General features: G+C 40.5%; 1 long non-coding RNA gene across 1 annotated transcript; it reads left to right on the plus strand.

Annotated features, from left to right (window-relative positions):
• Window positions 1-815: 815 nt before the first annotated feature.
• Window positions 816-2,473, plus strand: LOC127849531 (uncharacterized). The gene is made up of 3 exons (XR_008034896.1): window positions 816-886; window positions 1,003-1,064; window positions 1,344-2,473. It is a non-coding gene; the product is annotated as an uncharacterized LOC127849531 (long non-coding RNA).
• The last annotated feature ends 10,284 nt before the right edge of the window (window positions 2,474-12,757 follow it).

A 12,757-nucleotide genomic window follows, 5' to 3' on the forward strand; every position in this document is an offset into this window, starting at 1 on the left:
AGATAACATGTTTTCGCGACTGCAGAAATAGCGGCTCAATGGTTCTTACTTCTTATCTTTATTTTTAAACCAGTTTAACTAAATGGCACTAACTAATGTTTGCGTGTATTTAATTTACAGCAGCCGCACATGTAGATGTGTAAGTGAGAGGTGTTCGATTCCCTAAATCGGTAATGTATTATGAATTGTTAGTTCTGGCTACCATAACTTTAAATGTCGCTTTTTATGATTTTTTACTGGCGCGACTTTATAGTTATGGACCAATCCCATTAGGAAAGTCAACCAGAAGTTCCCGAAAAGTTGAAAGTTAAGAAAGACCGTTCCAAAACAGCTTTTAAATGCAGTTATTGGCCCAAATCAACCACTTAATCGGAAAGATTGACATTTTCACATGTAACTGATATATTCTTTCACACAGTTCCTCTTAAACATTTTAAATTTATCAATTCTGCTCTTACATATCGAGAAAAACAGCGATGTGTCAGACTTTCTTGAAATCCGAATCTCCCGAGATTTCACGGTCAAATGACATTATTTCTATTTTTAGAAACGTACCATGTGCTCAAGTGTTTTCAAATTCAGAATGACATTTCCCGGTATTTTAGATTATTTTGGCTTGTTTTGTAAATAAATTGTAGTGTAAATACAAACTCGAAGTAAATATTATTTGTAACTACCTGATTCACACTGAAATCAGTCTTATAATCCACCAGACGTATGTTTATCACAAATAATAGATTTCAGAAAACGAAAGTTATGTTTACAATTTTAGCAAAAAATGTAAAGGTCGATTCGAAAGTATCCAAATGAAAACTCTTCACGTGACAAAGCAACAATGGTGTCAAAATTGTGAATTTCAGACTGATGAGAGTTATTTTCATCTATTGTAAGATGCATTCTGAACATTTGAACCTTAAAATATTCCCCGATGCAGTAATTTACATTCATTCACCAATATATGTAGAAATGTATCCAAGAAAATGAGCTTTCTTTGTTTTATAGCGTGACATCAATATGTAACGACTCTGGTTGACTTTCGATACGGGGAGGGCTTCAGCGTACAGGTATGTCAATACTATATTAACTGTACGCTGAAGTTTCTTTAGCTAATGTATTGTATGTGAACAATGTTCATGAAATGCCATTGTGTATGTCTTACCTTGTTTGATATGTTTGTATTACTTTTTAATGCTTTGTTAGGTAAATTATAAACGTTCTCCACTAGAATGTCAATTGAAACTATTGTGCATTTAGTATTGTAAATGTGTTTAATATGTATTCTCTTATTTCAGAGTTTATGTGATTTATATTATGTATTAGTATATTAATTTTTTTTATTTCAGATACCTATAAAGGCTATCCATCACACAGATTGTTTTGGAGTTGATCATACTGATGTAACTCAACATTAAAGTACCCCCGTTAAAACCTGAACTGTCGTCGTTGTTTGGAAAACACGTAGAGTTACAAATTGCGCCATACGGGTTCGTTGACAAGTCGAGTCTGCAGAGAGTCGGTGTAAAGGATCGTGTTCGTGAAACAGCTGTTGAAATTGTTATAGTGCTAGCAAACATTAGACCAGGATTCAACCACTTCAGACGTTTCATTCACGATCGCAGTTTTAATTTTTTCTGATTTGGACACATCAGAAATACATACTTTTAAGTGCTTTTAAATCAGTTTTAAACCATTCTAGTGGCAGAATAATCAATTGTGTATTGATCATGAAACTTCATAGCTACATTGATCATGACTGGCAGATGACCTCTATTGATTTTCAGGTCACTAGGTCAAAGGCCAAGGTCACAGTGACTCGAAATAGTAAAATGGTTTCCGTGTGATAACTCAAGAGTGCTTACGCCTAGGATAATGAAACTTCATAGCTACATTGATCATGACTGGCAAATGACCCTTATTGATTTCCAGGTCACAAGGTCAAAGGTCAAGGTCACAGTGACTCTTAACAGTAAAATGGTTTCCAGGATGATATCTCAAGAATGCTAACGCCTAGGATCATGAAACTTCATAGGAACATTGATCATGACTGGAAGATGATCCCTATTGATTTTTAGGTCACTAGGTCAAAGGTCAAAGCCACAGTGACTCGAAACAGTAAAATGGTTTCCTGATGATAACTCAAGAATAATTAGGCCTAGGATCATGAAACTTCATAGGTACATTGATCATGACTGGCCAGTGACCCCTATTGATTTTCAGGTCACTAGGTAAAAGGTCAATGTCACAGTAACTAAAACGTATTCACACAATGGCTGCCACTACAACTGATAGCCCATTTGGGGCATGCATGTTTTACAAACATCCCTTGTTTTGATGTTTGAATTTAAGCATTTGCTGGAACACTTTTTTCTATTGATGAGGCTGTGTTATAACATTTTTGCCTTAAATTTGGAATTAAAAATGTGTTTAATTTGAAAAATCTGTTTACAATTTTGAAATACCCCAGTTGCTATTATTGTTACCATGCACTCTAGGTAGTTCTATTTATAGACAAAAAATGTAGCCGCTACTAGGTAAGCAGGAAGGTAGCAAGAAAAGGTAGCCGCTACGTAGCCGCTACTAGGTAGCCAGAAAAGGTAGCCGCTACGTAGCCAGAACAGGTAGCCGAAAGGAAGCCAGAAAAGATAGCCGCTACATTGCCGCTACTAAGAAGCCGGAAAACTAATTTGCATACGAAAAACTACCTAGCAGCTACTCAACCGCTACAGGTTGCGGCTGAGTAGCCGCTAGGTTGCAGCTAGGTAGCCGATATAGGTAGCCAGAGGCCTTAGATTTCTGTAAGGGAGAGCTCCTCCGTTTACTTTTTAATATTAACGCTTCAGTACAGTAAATGTAATTATTATGTAATAACTACAGTTAAGAAGATCCCGGTGCATAGGCTCGGTCCTTCCTCGTCCATTGTGTCCACTTATATTCAGGGACGCCCGCTTGGCATATTATATTATCTATATGCAAATTATATATATATATATAGATATAACGAACACAGTATTAAATTGTTGAATTTTTTATTTGGCTTCGTTGTTGATGAACCCGAGGGATTGAAACTCCGGATCGGGGTCAACTATAATCAAAGGGATGGCTATTACCAACGGTATACTACCTACGCGAGGTATCCTGACAGAGAACGTGAGGCGGTATACTCGTTACACTGGTGTCAGAAGTGGGATGTCCTTTCAGCGACATCCAGCGATTGGACCTACAGCCAAAGACGGAGAGAAGACCTATGCACCGGTAAAACAAGTCTACATAGAAGGACCCATGAAGACGACTTGCTGCATATATGTTATGTTTTCTTTATTTCAGGAAATTCAGAATGATGTCTGATGATTCAGAAATTATTATTAACGATAAACATGGCGATGATAGGGACATACCCGGAGACGTGGTAGGGACACATTCACAGCCAAATTTGGGAAGATAACCGGGGAATCGTTTTATTGTAGGTAACGGCGGCGAATCTGATAGACAAGCGACAATGCCTGAGGCAAACGATAACAATACGGATGAGCGAGGATGAGTGACGAGCAGGGAACAACAAACAATTCTCAGATCTAGACAACCAACCCAAAGAATAAGAATAAATTATCCGAGGGTGGAGAAAGACAGCGATAGTGATTATGAAGACGCATTGCAAGAGGACCACCATAACAGGGGAGATGGAAGATACCCATTTTCCAGCCCAGTACCAAACTTTGGTCGCCAGAAGGGGACACCATCGGTAAAACCGGACAAATTCGACGGTCAATAGGACTGGGAACAATACTATCTCATTTTTTAAATTGTGCTGCACTAGGAAACTGGCCAGAGAAGACACAGCTACTTGTACTGTCATCGTGCCTTAAAGGGTCGGCAAGGACCTTCTACATTGGTCTACCACAAGAAGACAAACAATCGTATCGAATTCTTGTAAGAAGACTTGATGAACGATTTGGTAGCTCAAAACAACAACCACGATATTTAGCCAAATTTGAAAGTCGGAAAAGACAGGCAGGCGAGACAATAGCTTCCTTTGGAGTTGACCTGAGACTCATTGCTCAACGTGCATACCCAAAAATAGGTACAGCTGGTCAATAGAGTGTAGCTTTAAACCAGTTTTACAAATCGCTTTCCCCGGAAATGAAATGCAGGTGCATGGACAGACGATGCCCAAGCCATTTTGAAGTCATTGAAGCAGTTGAACAATACGAATCAATCATGGAGGGCGCAGATAGGAAACGTCAAACCAACATTAGGGTTATCACCAAATCGGATAGTATAAGTGTTTCAAATGGAAAAGTAAACAGCATTCAAGAAAATATGCAGAAAATCTTGACGAGGCTCGACACACTGGAACGACAGTCAAACAGTAGTTACCGCTTTGAAAGTAGCTCAAAGTACAGGAAGATTCGTGACCCGCAGACATACAGCGGCTGCCACCACTGTAAGTCAAAACATCACTACATTCGGGATTGCCCCCAATTCAAACAAGTTAAACAGATTTCTGAAAACTTCAAACCGCTGGCTTGAGTGGCCTAGGGACAGTGGTACATTCAGGGCCAAATCAAATTCTAGATCTAAATCATATTGTAGACGAACGAAATGGTACTTTTCATAATCAAGAGATCATGGACCAGTGGGATAAAATCATGTATACGAAATGTAAAATACTAAATGAGACCTTCACGTTCCTTGCAGACAACGGTTCAACAGCATCGCTGATGTCGAAGCGAGCATATGATCAGATTGACCACCTACGGAAGCCAAAATTAATTGAGACCCAAAACAAACTGACAGGTGCAGATGGTTATCAATCAAGCTGTATGGCAAAATGAACGTCCCTATAATTTTTGGGAAAGACCAAATATACCAACAAATACTGGTGTGTGACATTGTATCAGATGGCATACTTGGACCAGACTTACTGTTGAGTCACGCAACTGCTATAGATTACAAGAACTCATTGATCAATACTAAATCATTCCAAATAAAGTGTTGGATAGGAGGGGAGGCAAATGCATCTTGTCGCGTTCTGACGACTGAGAGGAAACACATTCCTGGTTCTTCAAAAGCTAGCGTAAATGTTAAAATAGAAAAATCCAAATAGCTTATCATGTCTGGCCCTTGTAACTAAGAACACTGACCTGAGTGAACCGAACTTATTAGTGATAGAAGGTATCATTACAACCACCAGTGACATATTTACTATCCACATGGCCAATACTGGAGAAGAGCCCGTATCCATATTTGAAAATGTTGCAGTCGCCAGATGTGAGTCTTATTACGAAACAGACGCTTATGACGAAACAGAAGTATCAATCAGTAACACCTTCAGCTGTAATCGAATTGATGAAAGGGAGTTTAGAGGATTACCAGACCATCTACAAGACTTGATCGAAGCAGTACCGATTTAGAAAAGCATCAAATAGACCAATTAACAGATGTACTTCTTAAGTATGAAAGCGTGTTTGCAAATTCAACTGACGACCTTGGACACACTGACCTAGTCCAACACCGAATCAATACAGGAACGGCTGCACCCACTCGCCAGGCACCGCGGAAACAACCACTAATCAAGCGAACAGAAGAAAAGGACGAGATAGAACACATGTTGGCCAAAGGTGTAATTGAACCATCAGAAAGTAGTTGGGCATCGATGTTGTCCTGATAAGCAAGAAGGATGGTTCAACACGATTTTGTGTGGATTATCGACGGTTGAACGATTGCACAATAAAAGATGCATATACCATTCCACGTGTCGATGAATGTGTAGATGCTCTGGCTAACTCTAAATGGTACTCTTGTTTGGATCTTAATTCAGGATTTTGGCAAGTTGCGCTTGACCCGGCTGACAAGGAGAAAACTGCTTTCGCGACAGGCTCAGGACTTTATCACTTTAAGGTCATGCCCTTCGGCCTTGTAAATGCCCCGTCTACCTTCGAACGTCTTATGGAAAACGTTATGAGAGGGCTTCAGTGGGAAGAATGCCTCGTTTACATTGACGACATTATTATGCCGGCCATGTCATTTGAACAAGGGATTGAAAGACTTGAGCATGTGCTGGAGCGACTAAAAGCTGCAAAGCTAAAACTGAAAGCATCGAAGTGCGTTCTCTTTAAAAAGCAATTTTCGTTTCTTGGACATATTGTTTCCGAAGAGGGTGTTTGGACAGATCCTGCGAAAACTTTGTTCCTAATACAAACGATTTCTCCAAGATTTTGCACATATAGCAAGGCCACTGCACAAGTTATGCGAAAAGAAAGCAAAATTCCTTTGGGATAGCGATTGTCAAACAGCATTTACGGTATTGCAATAGAAGCTCGTTTCAAGTCCAATACTGAGTTACCCACAACTAGGGAAGCAGTTCATACCAGACACGGACGCAAGTGAATTTGCCATGGGTGCTGTACTTTCCCAAATGGATGACGAAGGCAAAGAGCGTGTCATTGCATACATGAGCAAGACACTCAATTTGCATGAGAGGGCATATTGTGTTACGCGGAAAGGGCTGCTTGCTGTTGTCGTTGCCTTAAAGAAGTTTCATACATACCTATACGGTCAACGTGTACTTCTCCTTACTGATAATTCTGCAGTCAGCTGGATGAAAAACTTAAAATTGCCAACCGGACAAATGGCTAGATGACTGCAGGAACTATGTTCTACGAGATTGTGCACCGAAAGGGAAAGAGCCACTCCAATGCCGAGGCATTGTCCAGAAAGCCGTGTAAAGTATGTGTCCGTTATTCAGCGAGTCCCGAAGAGATCGGTGAAATAAGCGGCCTGGAACAGTGTTACTTGGAACATTCGAGTCAGTCAGTAAGGGTGGTGACAGTTAAATCCAAATCAGTGGACCAATGCCGTGTTTGCTTCAAAACTTGGAGTCAGCGACGGTCCAAGCGAAACAACTCAATGATGACAACATTGGCCCCATCATACGTGCTTAACAAAACTCAAACACAAGACCCGAATGGAAAGATATCCTGGGTGGATCGCCGAAATTTAAAACTTTGTGAAGTCAATGGGAAAGTCTTGAACTTCAAGGAGAACTTCTCTGCAGAAAATTTACAAACGACGCCGATGTCAAGATTCAACTTGTTGTACCAATGTCACTCTGGAAAGATCTTCTGTGTCTTTGCCATGACATACCAACATCTGCTCATGTTGGGTTCAAAAGCACTCTTGCAAAAGTACAAGAACACTTTTACTGGCCTGGGATGCGGCTTGATGTTGAGCAATACTGTCAAACCTGTGATGTTTGTGCTTCCAGAAAGCCAAGTCGGACCTCAAATAGGGCACCATTGGGAAATCAAACCACGGGCGGGCCAATGGAACGTGTGTCAATGGATATACTTGGTCTATTGCCAACGACTGAAAATGGCAATCGGCATGTTCTAGTGCTGGTTGATGAGTTCACAAAATGGACCGAAGCTTTTCCATTGCAAAGCCAAGAAGCGGAAGAGGTAGCAAATGTTTTTCTTCACCAATTCATTTGCAGGTTCGGCACCCCGTTGGAAATACATACTGATCAAGGTAGAAATTTTGAGTCCAAGTTGTTTAAGGACAAGTGTGAATTATTAAAAATCAACAAAACTAGAACCACTAGTTTCAGACCCCAGGCGAATGGTACCGTCGAGAGAGCAAATCGGACGATGACGAAGATGCTTTCAGAATACTGCAGTAAAAACCAAACTAGTTGGGACAGTTTAGTCCCACAAGTAATGATGGCATATTGGGCGACGCCACATTCTACGACTTCGCTATCAACAAATGTAATGGTGTTCGGGAGAAATGTTGTTCTGCCATGTGAACTGGCAACTGGAGTAGCTGAGAAGAGTGCTCAAACCATAGAGGAATATTCGCTCCAACAGCGTATGTACATTGAAAAAGCGCATGACATAGCTCGCGAACACTTGAAAAAACATTCAACATACCGAAAGAAGTATTATGACCGAAAGGCTAAATTCAGGGACCTACCAGAGAAATCAGCAGTGTGGATGCACGACCCGACAAGAAGAGTTGGCGTTTGTAGCAAATTAAATAGTAGATGGATTGGGCCATTTATGATTGAGAAGCGCATTGATGACATGGTTTATCTGGTTCGCACTTCTCCAAACAAACCACCAAAAGCTGTGCACATTGATCGGCTTTTGCCATATCGTGGCTCCAAGAAACCAAAGTGGATGGTTTAATACATATGTATATGCATCACTGCTTGTAGAATAAAAACACTTGAATTGCGTTACAGATTTTGTTATTTTATATTTTTGTTTCCGAAGCCGGGTGTTCTTAAATCGGTAGGCCTACCGTGAGGGTGAGGAAGACCCTTCGAAGAAGGGTGAGAGGACCTTACTGCGTTTGGTGTGTGATCCAAACAATTTCATTTCCTCGCGACTATTGCATTTCAGGGCCAATAGCTGTGTGGACGAAGGTGTTCATTCGTAAATTGTGTACGTTGAGCACATGGTGATATTACAGTGAAGTGTAATATAGATGAGGGCACTCGTTAACGGCGTTATTTATTATCCTTGGTTTGCAAACGCAGATTCAATCCTTCAACGGTAGCAACATGTCCTGGTCTGTACTTGAAACCGAGCCTATCACCATGGTCTTTTAAAATTTATCACAGCTATTTATCGTATAATTTTAGCAATTCCTTGGGAGGACCAATTTATTGTGTATTCCAGATGACGTTCGGTGGTTTGCCAGATGCGAAAGGATTTTTACAACTCGTGATCAGCTGAGGAACCACGTCAGCAACCACGGGTACCTACGGGTGGTCTGTCCGTGGTGCAGCGAAGATGAGAAATCCAAGAGACGGATGGTTTACCTCAAGAGACATGTAAGTGAGTGTCACGTCAGGGTGATCGCGGACGATGAGAAACATCACTTCTTACGCGAGAGATGTGGCTTCTTCTTAGCAATAAATCCTGAGGACTACAAGCGTGCCATTGGGATACCGGAGGAGGGCCCTGCCTCAGATTACCTGAAGGATGCCGTCAGGGGTTGGTGTTCCAAGAACCCAAAGGGGCGTTCCATCACGGAGTGGGAGAAGGGTTGGCGGTCCGTCGAACCATATTCCCCGACGAAACCGCAAGTCAACACTACCGTAATTGTGACCATGGCCCAATCAGGAGTTCATGCGGTTCTGTGGGAAGGTGACAAGGACTACAGAAGAGTGACCGTATCACCAGCCGTTATCGGGCACCCAAAGAAACGAGAAGCCCTATTTCGGCGGATGGCAGTCGCCCAAACACAAAGCGATCTTCCGCCTTGTCTGGACAGCTGGACATCTTGCGAGGACGTGCCATCTGACCGTCTGGCAAGATGTCTAGGTGTTGATATCGGGGATATTGTACTCATCGAAGACCCCCTGACTTTAAATGCACGTTCGCCCACTCTATGTCCGATTTCCCCACTACCTGAATCACCAAAGATCTCTTTACACTTTCCCCAGAAGTCGCCACCCAGAAAAGTCCAGAAACGTGATCCTGACATATCCCTCAGTGCCGTTGCCGCCCCGTCTCATAGTGGGAAGTTGACCTTCGAGCAATTGTTCAATGACTTTGAAAATCCATCGAAGTCACCAAACACATCATCACCCACATATCATCCTAAGTCTCCTGTGGAAGTACCCACGTGTCAACCGAAGTCTCCTGTGGAAGTTATTTCCTCAGCAGATGGGCATCACACACCCCTGAAGTCTCTAACCCGTCCACTTCAGGCACCACCATCCACACAGCCCCTCCCGAAATCTCTTTCCCGGCAACTTCAGGCACCACAATCCACACAGCCCCTCCCGAAGTCTCTTCCCCGTCAACTTCAGGCACCACCATCCACACAGCGCCTCCCGAAGTCCCGAAGACCAGTCTGTCCTGCACAGAATACTCCCGTGTTGCAGGTCTGGCCCAATTCCTCGCCTGTGGCGCCAAGACAACTACTGATTCCTCCAAGTCCTGGCTCAGTATCGTCTCGGGTTATCCTCAGATGTCAACTCTGCAATAAAGGACATTGCCATGGCCCTACTTTGCTCTGGTGGGATGCCTCTTTTTCCACCATCTATAAACTCCCATGAAGCACAGATGCGCCATTTTAATTACATGGCCCTCAGAAACATCGCTGTTGAAAAAATGGACCATGTGACAGCAACATAGTCGCCAGTCTGCAAGCAGCTTCTTCCCTGAGCATGTCACAAGTTGAGGGACCATACAATACTTTCATCTCTTCGCTAGAAGGCATCCCACTTCGCCTCCATTCTTCGGAGTCTCGTTCGGGAAGTACATCAAGAAGTCTCAAGAAGAAATGAAAATAAATTGAAATTAACTAACATTTAATGCAATTAACTAACGTTTAATACAATTAACATTTATTCAGTACTTCAGTATTAATTGCATAAAGAAACTCAGGGCATAATAATCCCTAAGCAAGTGTTACAGTGTTAATCTACAAGTGTATATCTTAGGACATAATAATTCCTAAGCAAGTGTTACAGTGTTAATCTACAAGTGTATATCTTAGGACATAATAATTCCTAAGCAAGTGTTACAGTGTTAATCTACAAGTGTATATCTTAGGGCATAATAATCTTTAAGAAAAAAAATCAGGAGATTTTTTCGGCAAGAAGGGGAGAGTGTAAGGAAAGTTTCCTTACTTGACATTTGTATCACTCCCGGAAACAGGTGACATTGTGAAAATGTATACATTATAAACATTCATAACACATCGACAGAAAATACCTGGAAAGCCTACGGAGGAAGCCAGCTGAATCCACTTGAAATCACCATTGTTTATCCTTTATCTAGCAAATATTGCTATTTGTTAGTCTGTCACTGTCTTTTGTCAAACACTAAACTCCGAGTTCGTTTGATTGTCGATTTCATGTCGCGTAGGTTATACTGCACACTTAAACTTACAATAGTGGCAGAAGTTAATTTTGTGAATGTAATTACATTCATCCCCTTTATGATCCATAACTTTAAATGTTTACTTTTTAATCAGTAAAATATATTGTTAGTCAGCGTCTTTGAAAGTGACCGCCATGTAAAGTTCCGGCGCGAACTATTTTTCGCCTGTTAGCTAGGTCTCAGCGTCTGATCAGTATTAACATTATTGTTTTTTATAATTTAACAGTAATCCTTTGAGATGTATTTGGATGTTTTGCCGAGATACAGCCAAGTCATTTGTTGCATTATATAAATGTTAATATTTATATGAACAGATGTTATTTCTCATGGGGCGGAGTTTCTACTGTCTCACCTATTCATACGCCTTACGATTTGTTAAGTTCGGCGATTGTTTGTTTCACATATCTATGTTCAGCTGATTATTTGTAAATACTGCTTTTCGTTAAAGCTGTTCATTTGACCAAAGAGCTGTATATGATGTATTGAGTTTAGATTGTTATATGTTTTAAGGAATGGACCTGAGCACACTTTGTTGTTAAAAGACGAGGATTTCATTGGTTCATTTTGTCACGTGGTAACTGAGTCGGAATCTATAAATACGGACTCAGAATTCGGTCTGAGCATCTTCTTTCTGGAGTTCACACCTCCTTAAGACAACCAAAAACTACGGTATATTCATTACATTCACTTATTATACAAAAAAATTAACAGGATGGAAAATAGAATGTTCAGACAAATGAGAGCTCCTCCGTTAACTATTTAATATTAACGCTTTAGTACAGTAAATGTAATTATTATGTAATAACTACAGTTAAGAAGATCCCGGTGCATAGGCTCGGTCCTTCCTCGTCCATTGTGTCCACTTATATTCAGGGACGCCCGCATTGCATATTGTATTAGCTATATGCAAATTATACGGGAAAAAGCCCAAGAAGCGGGCGTTGAACGTTCATACATATGGAAATTTAGACATAAAATTACATAAGAATACCACATATGGATGCGTCTCAAAAAAAAATTGCCAAGCGACATATATTTTCGCGATGCTATTTATGACCTTGAACAAATCAAAAACACTTTGACATAAGCTAAATCACATGTAAAAACATACCTCAGGAAAATTATATCAATGACATCATAATTGTTTAGTGAATCGTACTATATATTCTCGCATTATTTGTTTTTCTTCGCAACCGTTCCAGAATTAAGTCATTACTCAATTATCTCCCCTGAATACTCATCTTCAGTGAGTATAAGCCGAAGACTGGTTCACTGCATATAGTGACAGTCTTTACCAAACACAATTTACGTCATCGTAACCCGTCTTAAATATATTGCCGAATCTCAGATTTCTTTCGAATTTATTTGCTTTGATCTTTTCTATATCTTATTGTTATTATTATCCTGACAAATCACAAACGCTTGTTAAAAAATTATTTGTTTTAAACGTTATAGTTGGCATCTCTAATCTTCCAGTATTCTCGCGGTATTTCAATAACGACCCCCTACTGTTTATTTGTCAGAATTCGTGACGCATTTTCCATTCGCTCTCAGAAAGAAGTTTTACGTGTGATCATGAGCAATATTCTGGTACGTTGTCGTTGTTATCCATCAAAAACACATTTATTCACAAAATTTAAAGATATTCAGATCTAACATTTTAGTCTTTTAGCTTAAATTTTAACGTATTTACGCCTCGTCTGCTCGCACTTTACCGATATTCTTAAAGGTTACATATCACTATAATAAGTTTAGGCCTAAAACCACAAAATCCAATACCGTTGGATTTTCGTACCACAATCTTACGTAAAAAATCTTCCAGATTCGAAATAAACAAAAAACAAGACATTTATAAATTG

The sequence above is a fragment of the Dreissena polymorpha genome, chromosome 11, assembly GCF_020536995.1.
Source record: "Dreissena polymorpha isolate Duluth1 chromosome 11, UMN_Dpol_1.0, whole genome shotgun sequence".
Classification (NCBI taxonomy): Eukaryota; Metazoa; Mollusca; class Bivalvia; order Myida; family Dreissenidae; genus Dreissena; species Dreissena polymorpha.